At 40.1% G+C, this 16,140-nt stretch overlaps 1 protein-coding gene and 1 pseudogene across 3 annotated transcripts in view; one reads left to right on the forward strand and one right to left on the reverse strand.

Moving 5' to 3' along the window:
• LRRK1 (leucine rich repeat kinase 1) overlaps positions 1-16,140 on the reverse strand; it is a 118,229-nt gene that overhangs the window by 89,724 nt on the left and 12,365 nt on the right. The gene's annotated exons all lie outside the window — the stretch shown is intronic.
• Positions 9,854-14,978, forward strand: LOC135319547 (large ribosomal subunit protein eL39-like; annotated as a pseudogene).

A 16,140-nucleotide genomic window follows, 5' to 3' on the forward strand; every position in this document is an offset into this window, starting at 1 on the left:
TTTTCACTTTCTTGATTATACCCTTCTAGTACAAAATTAAAAAATTTTTTTTCTTTTGTCACTTGTGCTTTTGGTGTCATACTTAGAAACCACTGCCTGATCCAAGGTCATGGAGATTTAATGCTATGTTTACTTCTGAGAGTTTTTGAATTTTAGCTTATATGTAGGTCTATGATCCATTTTGAGTTATTTTTTGTATATTGTGTAGGTAGGGATCCAACATCATTCTTCAGTTGTCCCAGCACCATCTGTTGAAAAGATTATTATTTTCCCATTGAATTGTATTAGCATCCTTCTAAAAATCATCTGACCATAACTGTATGGGTTTCTTTCTAGATTATTCTGTTCCATTGATCTACATGCCCTTTGCTTATGCCCTATTACACTGTCTTTATTACTGTAGCTTGTAGTACACTTTGAAATCAGGCAGTGCGAATCCTCCAACTTTTGTTCTTTTTTTCAAGATTGTGTTGGCTATTCTGGGTCTCTAGAATTTCCATATGAATTTTAGGATCAGCTTGTCAATATCTATGAAAATTTCAGTTGGGATTATGATAGGAACTGTATCTGCAGATCAACTTGGGATTATTATCATATTAACGTTACTAAGTCTTCCAACTCACGAACACGGGCTGTTTTCCCATTTATGTAGGTCTTCTTTAACTTCTTTGAACAGTGTTTTGTAGTTTTCCATGTATAAATCTTGCACTTCTTTTATTACATTTATTCTCATTTGTTTTATTCTTTTTGATGCTATTATAAATGTAATTAATTTCTTAATTTCATTTTCAGATTGTTGAGAATATATATATATAGCTACGGTTGATTTTTACATTTTGATCTTGCGTGCTGAAGTTGCTGAGCTGATTTTACTATTTCTAATTTTTTGGTTTGTGGATTCCTTATGATATTCTATACACAATATTATGTCATCTATACATGGAGAAATTTTCACTTTTTCCTTTACAATCTGGATGCCTTTTATTTCTTTTTCTTGTCTTATTACCCTGGTGAGACCTTCCAGTATAATGCTGAATAGAAGTGGTGAGAGTGGAAATCCTTGATTTGTTCCTGATGTGAAGAAGATAGAATTCAGTTTTTCATAAATACATACACTGCTAGTTGTGGATTTTTAAGAGATGTCCTTTATCAGGTTGAGGAAGTTCTCTTCTATTACTAGTTTATTGAATTTTTTTTTAATCATCAAAAGGTGTTGAATATTGTCAGACACTTTTTCTGTGCCTGTTGAGATGATCACGTGATTTTTTTCTCCTTTATTCTGTTAATATGATGTATTATGTTCATCGATGTTAAACCAAGCATGCAGTCCTGGGATAAATTCCACTTGACTGTGGTATATAATCCTTTTTATACATTACTGGATTTGCCAGTATTTTGATGAGGATTTTTGCATATATATTCCTAAGAGATACTAGTCTGCAGTTCTCTTGTGCTGTCATTGACTGGTTTAAGTCAGGCTGACACTGGACTCATAGATTGAGTTAGGAAGTGTTCCATCCTCTTACTTTTTGGAAAAGTTTGTGAGGTGAAGGTTAAATTTTCTTTAAACATTTGACAAAATTCACCAATTAAGCCATAAATTGAGCCTGGCTTTTCTTTGTGGGCATGTTTTGATTACTAATTCAGTCTCTCTGTTATATTACAATTCTGTTCAGATTTTCTATTCTTTCCTGAGTCAGCATAGGTAATTCTCGGTGGGTAATTTTCTTTCTAAGAATTTATCCACTTCATCTAAAGTGTTGAATTTGTTGACGTACAATTTTTCATAGTATTCTCTTATAATTCTTTTTATTTCTGTACAGTTGATAGTGATGTCCCCCTTTCATTCCTGATCTTGGTACTTTGAGTCTTATCTCTTATTTTTTTGGTCATTCTTGTCAATATTGTTAATTTTTTCAAAGAACCAACTTTTGGTTTCTCTGATTTTCCTCTATTGTTTTTCTAGTCTCTATTTCATTTATTTTTGTCCTAATCTTTTTTCTTTCCTCTGCTTGCTTTGGGTTTAATTTGTTCTTTTTTTTTTTTCTAGTTTCCTAAGATGGAAGGTTAGATTATTGATTTAAGATCTTTCCCCTTTTTAGTATTGGTGGGTATAGCTTTAAATCTCTTTCTAAGCACTGCTTTATCTGCACTCCCTAAGTTTTAGTGTGTTGTGTTTTTGTTTTTGTTCATCTCAAAGTGTGTTCTAATTTCCCTCGTGATTTCTTCTTGAACTCGCTGGTTATTTCAGAGCATGTTGCTTTGTTTCCACGTATTTGTGAATTTCCCAAATTTCCTCCTGTTATTGATTTCTAATTTTAGACCACTGTGGTCAGAGAACATATTTTGTTCGATTTCAATCATTTTAAATTTACTGAGGCTTGTTTTATAGCCAAACATAAAATTTAAACACATAAGGAAAAAAACTTCACAAAACTCCATGTGTCCCAACACACACAAACTAGATAAAAACATAGCTGACAAATGAGACAAGAAAACTGCAACTTACATCACGGAGTTAATATGATGGAACAGGTGTGCTCTTACACTGCTGGAGCGAATGCAAAATGGCACAACCCCCATGGACGGGAATTTACCAAGACCTAGCAAAATTACATCTGCATTTTCCCTCTTAGCCCAACACTCTGTCTTTTAGAAATTTACACCAAAGACACAGCAGCAAAAATGCAAAACGATGTCTACACAAGACTATTCCCTGCAGCATTATTGCAGGGGAAACGATTCAGATGTCCATCTATAGAGAACTTAAACTATAAGATGTCCATACAAAAGAGTCCTAGGCAGTGGTAAGATAGAAAGAGAAAGAATTCTATATACTTGGGACTCATTCTCTACTGTTATGTGATTCTCAGGGCAGCTCCCATTACCTCCCCCTAGGGTGGTGCACACAACATCCCAGGTCCCAGTGGCCCTGTGTGATGGGTCTTCTCACTCCATCCTAGAGCTCAGAAGACAGAGGCTTAGTTGAGGGCAAATGAGGAGCCTGAACTCCGCCCCCAAGTGGCACCTCTGGTGCAGTACAGTGGAGGAACTGCAGCCTCTGTGCTTGGTTTGGCTCTGACTAGAAAGTGACACTGTTTCATGGAAGAGGGAGAGGTTGGCTCCCTTCCTCCCTGCCACTGTGCCCACGGTCACTGCCAAGGATTCCCCCATGCCCATCCATAATCTCCATGCAACCGTAAGTACTGATGGTGGAGGAGGAACCTGCAAGGAGGTATCCTGCCTCCACCTCCCCTTCCTCCCAGGCAGTCTGGGTGCACTTTCCCAGTGCAAGGTGGGCCAAGCAGGGGTGCTGAGGAGGGCAGACAGACACCAAGACTGGCTGGCTTTGGGGGAATTATCTGGGAATCTCTTGAGAGTCTGAGATTAGAGACCGAGGACAGAGACTGCATTTGTGAACTTCTGGGGAAGATCTGGGCAAAGGAGTTCAGAGGCTTGGCTGTGTGCTTTAAATGGAATTCCCCGTGAATGCCTTGTCAAGAAATTTTAGTAAAGATTTCACCTGCTTTTTGATTCTGTTTTAAGATTCTGGGCTGGAGTTTCCTTGGAATACATCACTGTGCTGACAGAGGCCATGAAGTGGTTCAGATTTCTCTGGATCTCACATAAAGATTCCTTTTTCCTCCTCTTCCTTTTTGACAAATCACTTATACTAGGATATGTTCTGCAACTGGCTTTCCCCACCTAAAACTTCTTCTGTCTTGGCACATGGAGATCCAGCACATCCTTTGCCCTCATTGATGGAAAGTCACGGCATTTCTAGTTCTTTGCATTTCCCTTCAGTGCTGCCCTGGACATCCCTGTGTGTGCATTTCTCACCTGTGAACTGTAGCTCCAGGTGATGTTCCTAGCACTGGGAGAAGGAGAGGATATATTCAGCCTTGATTTTTTGTAAAGATTGCCAATTTGCTTTTCCAAAAATTACACCAATTATACTCTGACTTAACTATCAACTCAGCATTAGTTTAAGATAAAATATCAACAATAGAGCAAAAATTCTATCTTTGCTGTATTCAAGAACATTATGCTATCTGATCGTTTCCAATCTGAAAAGCAAACTGAGACATCTCATAATTGCTTTTGCTTTTCATTTCTTTCCATATGAATTCCATTCAGCATATTTGCATGTTTAGCCATCATGTCTACCTTTTGCAATGAACTAAACTCTCTCATTCTATTTTCTGGTGCATTTGAAGGTTGCAATATTCTTTATTTTCATCATTCATGTGCCAGTGCTCTTTGCGGTATATGTTGAGAATAGTTTTTACCTGTTTGTTGGTTGTCACCTGAGAGGCTTCCCTGCAGAATAGTTCTAATTGTTATGTAATCATGTTTATTAATCTTATCCTCTATGTTATCTGGGTCTTGTGCTTAGGCAAAAGTCCTTTCTCCCTCCCAAATTATTTTATCATTTTTCTTGACTTTTAGTGGTGTTCATTTTTATGTTTACATATTTGACTCATCTGAAATGGACTTTGGTGTGGAAGGAAGGAAGCAAAATGTTATTTTTATCCTGTTATCAAGTCAACGTTCTTTTCTGGACTAATTTGAAATTCTAAGTAGTAAAGCAAAATCAGCATGACTTCAGGTCAGTTTTCGAGTTGCTACTCTGTTCCATTGCTTTCCCTGCCCTTTCCCTCCCCAGCATCTGACACATTTCATTACCATGGCGTCGTAATAAATCCTAACACGTGATGGAACTAACCTCCCCTCCTTCTCTCAACTGACCTCTTCCTCATCTGAATTTTCCTGGCTATTCTCCTATGTTTATTTTTCGAGGTAGAATTGATTATTCTTTGTTCATCTTCCAAAAAGAAATCCTGCTTGTATTTTTGTTGCTATTGCCCTGAATTATAGAATCAACATGTGCAACATGTGGAGAATTGACATATTTACAATGTCGTCTTCTGATACAAGAGGACAATATGTCATTTTCTTAATTGAAGAAGAATTGACTTACAATATTATATTAGTCTCAGCTGTACAACAGAGTGATTCAATATTTTTATAGATTATGCTACATTTATAGTGATTATAAAATATTGGTTATATTCCTTGTGTTGTACATTATATCCTTGTATCTCATTTATTTTATATTTAGTAGTTTGTACCTCTTATTCCCCTTTCCTGATCTGGCTCCTCCCCCATGCCTCTCCTCTGGTAACCACTAGTTTGTACTCTATATCTGTCAATCTTTTTCTGTTTTGTTATATTTATTTGGTTTATTTTTAGATTCCACATATAAGTGAAAACATATAGTATTTGTCTTTTTCCATCTGACTTATTTCACTGAGCATAATACCCTCCAGATCCATCCATGTTGTTGCAAATGGCAAAATTTCATTCTTTTTTATGGCCGAGTAGTATTCCATTGTGTGTGTGTGTGTGTGTGTGTGTGTGTGTGTATCACATCTTTATCCATTCAACTATTGATGGACACTTAAGTTGCTTCCATATCTTGGCTATTATAAATAATAGTACTATGGACACTAATGTGCATCTGTTTTTTGAATTCGTGTTTTCATTTTCTTTGGATATATACCCAGGAGTGGAATTGCTGGATCATATGGCAGTGCTATTTTTAATTATTTGAGGAAACTCCACACTCTTTTTCACAATGGCCGCACTGATTTACACTCCCACCAACAGTGTACTAGGGTTCCCTTTTCTTCACATCCTTGCCAACACTTGTTATTTTTTGTCTTTCTGATGCTAGCGATTCTGCCAGGTGTGGTGATACCTCCCTGTGGCTTTGATTTGCATCTCCCTGATGACTAGCGATGCTGAACACCTTTTCTATTCAAGTGTCTGTTGGCCATCTGTATGTCTTCTTTGGGAAAAAAATATCTATTCAGGTCTTCTGCCCATTCTTAAATTGGGTTGTTTGGTTTTTTCTGATATTGAGTTTTATGAGTTCTTTATATATTTTGATATCAATATGTGGATATTAACCCTTTATCAGATTTACTTAAATTCTTTATGTTCAAGGTTTAAACTTCCCTTCACATGGGCCCTGTATATTTTTCATTATTTCCCCTAGACAGTGTATATTTAATTTATATTAATTTAATAATTAAGGGGAAAAAAGCAGAACATTTCTATTTATAGCCCCTTGTTCGTTCAAAAGTTCTCATTTCAGTTCTTCTGGGCTCATAAGTGGACCCCACTAGGGCTTCTAATTATGTGTTAACACCCATTAGACACGTCAGTTTGAAGTCCTCCTTGAAATCAATAAGGAAAGATCAAAGAGCTCTGAGAGACGGATAAGCAAAAGATATGAGGACAGGGCTCCAAAAAAGTAAATATAACCAGCTCTTGCATACACTAAAACATGCTAATCCTCACTTATCCTAACAGAAATGCATATTAAAACTATACTGAGACACCATTTTTCACACATCAGATAAGCAAAACCCCCAAATGTGATAATAACCACTTCCGTCAGGACTCTGGGGAAACAGGAAGCCCACACCTTGCGGAAAATAGGGGTGAGCAGGAAGAACTCCTGTGGAGCCTGATTTGACAGTACCTGGTAGATTTCCAGAAGCACGTGTCCTTTGACCCTTGATTTTGAGAATTTATTGTGTGGACATGCTTGTATACATGTGAAAAGACATCAGAGCATTATTTGTTATAACAAAAAATGAGCAACAGCCCAAATGCCCATTAAGAGGAGACCGCTTAAGTAAACTGAGCTACATCTGAACAATAAAATGCTATGCAGTTGTCAAAAGAATGATGATGGTTATGATGACAGCCTTTACGTACGAATGTGTGAAAGAAACAGGCAATTTACAGAACAGTGTGTGTAATCAGCAACACGCTGTGTAAAAGAGGGAAAAATAAGAATCTACATTTGTTTTGCTCGTATAGGTACCCAGACATTCTGGAAGGATGTAAAAATCAAAGACTTGTGAATTCATACATGTAGCGTTCTGAGCCGTGTGACTATACTCAAACAACTACAGTTTAAAAGTCTCAGCAAGGAAAAATACATGAAGTCATCATCCTTTCTTTTCGCCTGCACATCTTCAGGCACAGACACACAACCTCAAGTTCAAACAACAAAAATTGACTCCAGCTGATTCGTCTCCATCCTGAGACGGCCAGCTGCCTTCCAAATCCCAAAGCGGGCACACACACAAAAAGCAAAAAAGCCAGGATCAGGGGTCCTTTGTAGCTCCCAGGGTCATAAGTTGATGTTTTGAACCTGTCGGTTTGTGGGGAACGCGATGGGTGATTACAGTGTAGCCTCCCAAAGGGTAAAAGCAAGCGCCCCAAATGCATCTGTGTAAAAGATAATGCTTAAGAGAAGCCTGCAGCCTCGCCCTTTTGCCGGGAGACAGAAACTCTGAGATCTTCAGTCTGAGTGAGAGCTTACATTCCTAGGCACTGCACCCTCTATGGCCAGGTCTGGAGTGTGTGGCAGAGTTGTACTAAAGTGCTCTGTGAGTGTCACTGTCACAGCTGAAAACATTCCTCTGTGGAAATGCTCACTTGAGTACAAACTTCTTCAGTTAATACAAACCCTGGCCAGACAACAGTACGGCTCTTTGTTTTTATGAGTGATATTCTGATTATTAAATCGAGACACTCCATGGTTCCTCAGTAACCACAAACATCCCAAGAATGCCTGGGCCCTGCTGCCATGGCCCTTTGCCCACTGAAACCTGACTCAGCCCTCACTATGTCTCCGTGACCTGTGTTCCAGGCACTCCCTATGGACAGCTTGCGGCTGAGCATTTGAAAGCTACTCATGAATATTAGAACTTCAAGCTTGACAGAGTTATCTTCCATGAGACACACAGATTTTGCTAACTTGGAAAAAAGAAAATGCATTTCGAAGATACAGCAAAGGAAGATTTTGACTTTAATGAGAATATTTTTAATTAGAACTTTAATTAAGCCGTTTTAATTAAAATTATTTTGATGATGGGGTCATCACATTTCAGCTATATATGCATATATGAAAATGAGAACTGGCCACGTTTTAAATTCAATGCTTTTTATTGGCTTCAAACTCAATAAAATCAAAGACCCCCTCATTTTTAAGGGGCTGCCCGTTTTTATCAGTGTGACATTATTATCATTTTCACTAACAGAAATAGAGTCCAGGACAGGCTACATATCTTGTCCAACAAGGAAAGAGAAAGAAATGAACATTTATTGAGGGGCTACCGAGCACACACCCTTGGCGTGGTGCTAAGCCTTCAGCAAACAGATTCTGATCATGCCTGTGTTACAGATGATGACTGAGGTGCCGAGGAACTGGGATTTGAACCCAGCTCCTTTGGACCGCAGAGTCCACATTCTTGGCACTGTCTCTCAGTTTCTCCTGCAAATTGCACACCTCAGGGATGCCCAGGAGTTGCTGGGAGACAGGATCCAGGCAGAAAACTGAGCCCTGGATGTAGCCACCACATCCTGCCCCAGATTCTTAAAAACTATTAAAAGCATTAAAAAAAAAAAAAAAAGCCATATTAGCAGAGAAAACAAGAAGGAGACCTGATCGGGCCAGAAACCACAGTGCACGAGGTGGCAAGGTTCAGGAGTGCTCTGAGGCTGCCTGGAGTGCATTGAGGAAGCAGGAGGGCCCCCAAAGCCACCAGCAGAGGGACTGCGGGAAGGGGAAATCCACAGTGAGCCCCTCTCCAGCCTGGCAGTAGAGGGCAGAGGGCTCTGCCCCTTGTGCACTAGAGAGGGAGTGTGGAGTCTCAGGCGGTGGGTGACACCAAGGCGGCACGTGGAGCACCCCCCAACCCAGAAGACATGCTCCGAGTGCACCCCCCCAGGGCAGCCCACTGCAGGCTCCCTGCCCTCCTCTCTGCAGACTGCGGTGATCAAAGCTGCGTTCTCAGGCAGCTCTGGGAATTCCAAACACCATGATCAACACCCAAGCAGGTACCCACCAACATCTGAGGAGGATGAGCACCGTAAAGGAGAAGCACCCACCTCCACCAACAGCGCCTGTGAGCAGGGCAGGCTGCAGACGGGCAGGCCGGGGATCCCTCCTCACCTCCCACCCCGGCACAGAAAGTAAAGCCAAATTAAGTCCCTGCTCATGCAGCCAAGGACACAGGGCCCTGGGAACCATGCTGATCACCCAAGGCAGGAGAGGACGCGGCCTACCATCCCACCACGGTTTGCCCTGGAGCCTCAGAGTCCCCAGGAGGAAGTGAGCAGCTGACAGTGACAATGCTTGGGCCAGGCAGGGTCTTGCCAGATCTGAGAGCCTCATTTCTTGCTGCACGCTTACTGCACTGCTCAGTGGGGGAACCTACACAGATAACCCAGTCCCCGAGGTAACGGAGTGCGGGCAAACTCTGGACTCTTGGTTGATGACTAAACTTGCTATCAGCAACCACCACCCTCATCTGGGAGGAGAAGACTGAGTCAGCGTCTGAGGTTTCCTGAGCAGAACCTTGGGCTCTGGCTTTCCAGCATCTCAGGGGCCCATTTCCATCTAGAACAGTGTTAGCAAAGCAAGGACAAGACCTCAGGATAAATAGGACTGACGTCTTGGAGGGAGACAGGAGGACGGGGCATCCATGAGCAAGAACTGACTGAAAATTTCGGAAATTAAAACGGAAGAGTTGAGCTGTAAAACACAGTACGTGGGTGGCAGAGCATGATGGATACAGCTGGAGGACAAATCAGCAATCTGGAAGACTGAGCAGAGAGCGCAGCACCGAGAGGTTCAAGGGCAGACAAAAAATTAAGAGACATGGAAGATGATGCTTGAAGCTTTTCAAAATGTGTCTAATCAGGATTCCAGAACAATACACCTAAATTAAAAAAAAAATTCTCAAGTAGAAAAAAGATGAGTTCTCAGAAGTGAGAGCTACTCTTCAAAAATAAAAAAGCTGAAAAGGGGAGAAGTGGATTTAGAAAAAAAGAAGAAAATAAGCAGAAAAGCAAAAATCAATTACATAGAAATCAGAGAGTTTTCCTCCGTCATACTGGCGGTATGGCTGACTCTCCTCCCCGCCATGTCTCATCACAAGACTTTCAGGATCAAGCGATTCCTGGCCAAGAAACAAAAAGCAGAATCGTCCCATTCCCCAATGGGTTCGCTGAAAACTAGTAATAAAATCAGGTACAACTCCAAGAGGAGACATTGGAGAAGAACCAATCTTGGTCTACAAGGAATGGCATGTGAGATGGCACACATTTCTATGCTGTTATCAAGGTCACGTGCATCTTACCGCATCACTCTGAAAACCATTATCCCCTGGACAGCTGGATGTGTCTTATTGGGAAAATAATTCTTTTTGTTTCAGTATTTCTGCACTAGTAGACTGGCTCCGTAATAAGTATGTGAGAGCTTTTGTTGGAAGAAATAATTAGAAACCAAAGAAATTAAAAACAGCAACAGCAAAACTCAAAGCTACTTTTTTTTCAAAGGATTCATGAAACAATCTTATTGAAAGATTGATGAGAAAAGTAAGAGATGGGGGTGCGGGGGTAGCAAAAGTGTGGACAATACCTGGAACAAGAAAGGAGACAAAAATGCACGGTAGAGAATTAAATCAGGAGAAGTGGTAGATGGCAGGTCTGGGACAGGAAGCAGACCACAGGGGCCTGGGATACCTTGTCACATCAGAAAGAAAGGATGCCATCAAAGATCATGGGGCCACATCAAAAGATAAAGCAACCAACCCAAAGGGGCCTCTGCTGACCAAAGATGAATCATTTTAGCATCAAAAGTTTAAAAAGTTAAAATCCATGAGTGAGTAATAATACTAAGAGAAACCTTTCATTGGTCACCTTTGAAAGATGCAGGGAACCTATGATTTTCATAAAGAGAAATAATTAAAATAAGCGATTTATTCTGACTTTCCTATACAGACTGTATCTCAAGGTACTACAGAGTTGATGGGAGAAGGTCCTTCTTTTGAGATAGATTTCAGCTGGAAGATAGACTTAAAATAGCACCACTTCACAACCCTAATGAAATAACTGATCTAAAGCAACGATTGATGACTGATAAAACCACTAGGTGAACAGCTGAGAAACCATTAGGGTCTTTAAGATGAAATATCATGCTGACAACACCCAAAATCATTGAAAAATTTAAACATTGCCAAGACGTCATTTGACTCCTGCGGTGAAGCAACGGGAAATGCACAGCACTGGCTATCTAGTGTTCCTGCCAAATGTCTTACTGAAGGAAATCAAGCCTCTGGATCCACAGAAGCACAGAGAAGAGAGGGACAGCACCACACCGGACACAATCACCAGAATCCAGACTGCGTGAAGCTGCAAAGGACAAGCAATGTGCTTATGCCAACAATTAAATTGCAAGGAAAAAGGAAGGGAGGGAGAAAGATAGAAACTAAGAGACTTCAGAACCACATCAACTCAACAGAATACAGGGACTTTGATTCAACAAATCTGATTCAAGCAAACATAGATGAAAACAAATTATGAGACAATCAAGGTCATTTTAATGCTGACTACATACCTATTTATTAAGGAAATATTTTTATTAGTAATAAAATGTATTGTGGTCAGATTTTTTTTTTAACACTTCTTAACAAATGAAGTCTGGAATTGGGTTCTAAATAATCTAGAGAGGAGGGAAAGGGATATGAATAGATCAAGACTGGCTATTCTCATGTATGTTCGTACGACTCAATAACAAAAAACAACCCAATCCAAAAATGGGCAGAAGACCTACAGACATTTCTCCAGTGAAGACATATAGATGGTTAAATAGGCACATGAAAAAATGCTTAACATTGCTAATTGTTAGAGAAATGCAAACCAAAACTGCAAGGAGGTATCACCTCACACCAGTTAGAATGACCATCACTAACTAGTTCACAAATGCTGGAGACGGTGTGGAGAAAAGGGAACCCTCCTACACCATTGGTGGGAAGGTAGCTTGGTGCAGCCATTATGGAGAACAGTATGGAGGGTCCTTAAAAAACTAAAAAGAGTTAATCTATGATCCAGCAATCCCACTCCTGGGCATATATCTAATTTGAAAAGATACATGCACCTCAATGTTCACAGCAGCACTATTTACAACAGCCAAGACATGGAAACAACCTACATGTCCACTGAAGATGACTGGATAAAGAAGTTGTGTTTATATGTACAATGGAATACTACTCAGCCATAAAAAGAATGAAATAATGCATTTGCAGCAGCATGGATCAACCTAGAGATTATCATACTAAGTGAAGTAAGCCAGAAAGATGAAGAAAAATACCATATGATATCACTTATATGTGGAATCTTAAAAAAAAAGATACAAATAAACTTACTTACAAAACAGAAACAGAATCACAGACAGAAAACAAACTTGTGGTTACAGGGTGAGGGGGAAGAGGGTGGGGAGGGATAAATTGGGAGTTTGAAATTGCAGATACCAACTACTATATATGAAATAGCACACAACAAGGTCCTACTGTATAGCACAAGGAATTATATTCAGTATCTCATAATAACCTATAATGAAAAAGAATATGAAAAGGAATATATATATGTATAACTGAATCACTATGCTGTATACCAGAAACTAATGCAACATTGTAAATTGACTATACTTCAATTAAAAAATAGAATTTGAAAAAAGATTGGCTCTGTGTGGTAATGCTGAAGCTGGGACAATGGATACAGAGAGGTCCATTACAGATTCTACTTCTGTGACAAGTTCAGACTTTTCCATAATATAAAACATAGGAAAAAGAACTAAGATAAAAACATAACATTTCAAAATCCTGCCTAGGCTAAAGATTTATGAAAAGAAAAAAAGCCATTTGAATTTAGGCCTAAGAAACTGGCTTCTGAGAAAACAAAAAGAGAGTGGGAACTATTTTCTCTGATTCTTTGGAAGAAGAAAGGGGAACAGGAAGACCAGGGACCAGGGTAGGAGAGAATACTTTTCATTGTGTTCCCCTTTGTAGTTTTGAATTTTATATTGAGGCTTCAATTTTATATTTATGCTTACCTAAATAAAAAAAATTTATCTAGGAAAAAGAAATAAAATCATCTAAAAACATATTTTAAATCCTGAAGTCACTACGAACTTTATACTAATACATCTGAACATCTAGATTAAATGAACGATGATCTAGAAAAATGTATTGACAAAACTAACTCAAGAAGAAATGGGATGGATGGATGTATGTTCATGTGTGACTGAAAAATTGTGCTGTACGCCAGAAATTGACACGACATTGTAAACTGACTATAACTCAATTTAAAAAAGAAGAAATGGAAACTTTAAATAAATCTGTAGTCTTTAACAAAATAGAATCAACAGCAAAAAAAAAAAAAAAAAAAAAAAATCTACCCATAAAAAAGCACCAAGACCTAGAAGATTCTTTAGGTAAAAGGTTTTTCCAGCCCCTTGGAAAATAAAGCTCTTATGCTATACAAACTTAATGCTGATTGAAAAATTAAATTACAAAAAGATTGGCCCAATATGAAAATATTTATTTAAAAATCTTAAATACGGGTCTCCTATGAAAGGTGCAGTCTTTGCATCCGAAGGTAGAAGAACACCTTTATCACCAGAGATGGGGAACTCAGAGCCAGGAAACCCGTATAAACAAACCTCGTTACTTTATTTTTTTTGCAGGGGGAGGTAATTAGGTTTTTTATATTTGCAACCAGTTGTGTTGTTTTTAAAAAAATTTTTTGTTTTTTCAAATTTTTTGTTTGTTTTGGGAGGGTAATTAGGTTTATTCATTTTAATGGAGGTACTGGGGATTGAACCCAGGACTGTGTGCATGCTAAGCACACACACTTCTACTGAGCTATACCTTTCCCCTCCTTTTTCCCTTGTTATTTCTTTTAATTTACTACCCCACATCCAAACTCTGTGTCGACTCTTCACTAATTAACCACCCAAAACCTAAATTTCTTTGTCCTGTCAATTCCTCACAAATTTATTGTTTCTGTCTAAAAAATACAAAAACAAGAAAGAAAGAAAGAAAGAAAGAAAGAAAGAAAGAAAGAAAGAAAGAAAGAAAGAAAGAAAGAAAGAAAGAAAGAAAGATCTTAAATATGGAAACTATTCTGAAAAGAGCAGGATTGCCCTAATGTGATTCGGGTTGCCACTCCTCAAACATGGCCAGTGAGCCAGCTGAGGGGTGCCCCTTCCTCCTAGGGGAAGGGATGGCACCCCAGCTCGGTTTCCGTAGGTCTAGTGGCTGCAGGCTGTAACATCCCCCAGCCCCAGTGGTCCCCGATACACAAGCAGCACCCACACTGGCACATCATTGACAGGCTACCCTTCTGGGAGGGGAGGCCCATGCTGGACCCTCTGCTGGACTGGAACCTACTCCCCTGTGGCAGTTTCCCTAGCAAGCCTCCCTGCGAGAGGACGAGAGACTGGGGACCACAGGCGACCCATCCTGCAGACCCAGGCTTTGTGATTTCCTCTGCCTCAGTTAAGCCTCTTCCTAACCCTGGCAGGCAATGCTGTGTAATTTATGCTGACCCCTTGTGTACCAGAGAGCAGCCCAGAGAGGACTGCCTGGCAGGACAGAAACAATCCTACATATTTATGGGCACTCATATGTTTAGCAATGGTATAAAACGTGGTAAATGGTCCACACTAACATCTGAATAATGGCTACCTTTGGGGGTTGATGGAGAGCAGTTAATACGGAAAGGTCTAAAGGGGGCTCTAACTGTATTTGTCAGGTTTTATTTCTTAAAATTATTGAAGTGACAATGGAAAAATATTAACCCCAGTTAAATCTGCGTGGTGGGTACATCCTGGATTCCTTTTTCTTTTACACCTCACATCTGATCCATTATCCAACTCTGTGGTGTAGCGTATCAAAGATGGCCACACACGTTTTGCCATTCCTTCCTTTGGGAGCTGGAATTTATTTCCCATCCTGCACGGAATCTGGATGGACCCTCCGACCCATTTTTGACCAACAGGGGGCAGCAGAAACGATGAAGAGACAGTTCCAAGCCTCAGCCTCATATGAGTTTGTTTCCGAGTCAGAACCAGAAACAGGAAATAGAGACCCTTTGGGGAACTGCCCCTGGGGCTGTGCCTTGGAGTCAGCTCTGTATCACTTGCTTCCTTAACCAGGGGTGGGTATTAGCCTGATCATTTTTAATGTGTTTATTCTTTGATCTTGCAAGTCTGCTGGGGGCATGTTCAACTCTTATGGTAATAGGCAAAATGAAGAAAGAATCTAAAAACACTTTAATAGGGGACTGAGTAAATAAATCTTGGAACCATGGAACTTGGTGCAAGTGAAAAAGACTCCATACCAAGTTGCACAATATATGCACAATTGAATGTCATGAGTGTAAAACCAGAAACATATACAAAAATGATTGTGTGTGTGTGTGTGTGCGCGTGTACACGAGTGCAGGAAGGGGATGGAAGGAAACAAATTCAGCTAACTGTGGTCACCTGGGCAGGGGCCAAAGAGGACTGTGGCTTTATTGGTATAATTTTATGTTCTATGAGAATGTGTGTAATTACACACAAGTCAATTTTTAACTTTGGGGAGCTCCCTGCCCACTGTCAGGCAGGGGTTCTCTGCTTGCTTTTTGCTTTTGAGCCCAGAGGTCTTGGTGTTGTTTGCGTGGGCGACCACCCATTGGAGATGTTTGATGCTGACAGCTGAGGGGAGGGGCGAGAACCGCCAGAGGGGCCTTCCCTGGCCTCCTCCACCTCTAACTCCACCTGTGGCCGTCTGCCTGTCTAAGAACCTACAGGGCCACCTGAAGGCCAAAATGAACTACAGAAAGGATCTTTAAGAGTGTCACTCTTGTCCTTTTGTATTCATATCCTAACCCCCAATTTGCCCATAGTTCGACATTCAAAAGAATGGACTAAGGTTTTCAATGCCTTTAACTATCTCTAAATCGCTGATAAATTCAAAGGGCCCAAATGAAGTTACTTTTGGTTTTGGTTCTCCTGAAATGAACAGGGAGGCGATTGATTTTAAGACCAGCACCTGGAGACATGCCCGGCCGCTGATGACAGGAGAGGAGGTAAAAGGTGTGAGGCACCGCCCTAGCACAAATTAGCAAGACGAAGTGCATCCTAAAAAGTTACTTACAATTCAAAACATCATTTCTAACTAACATGTGATTCCTTCCGTAGCATCAGGGCTCAGGAAGGACTCCACT

This window comes from Camelus dromedarius, chromosome 29 (assembly GCF_036321535.1).
Source record: "Camelus dromedarius isolate mCamDro1 chromosome 29, mCamDro1.pat, whole genome shotgun sequence".
Lineage (NCBI taxonomy): Eukaryota > Metazoa > Chordata > Mammalia > Artiodactyla > Camelidae > Camelus > Camelus dromedarius.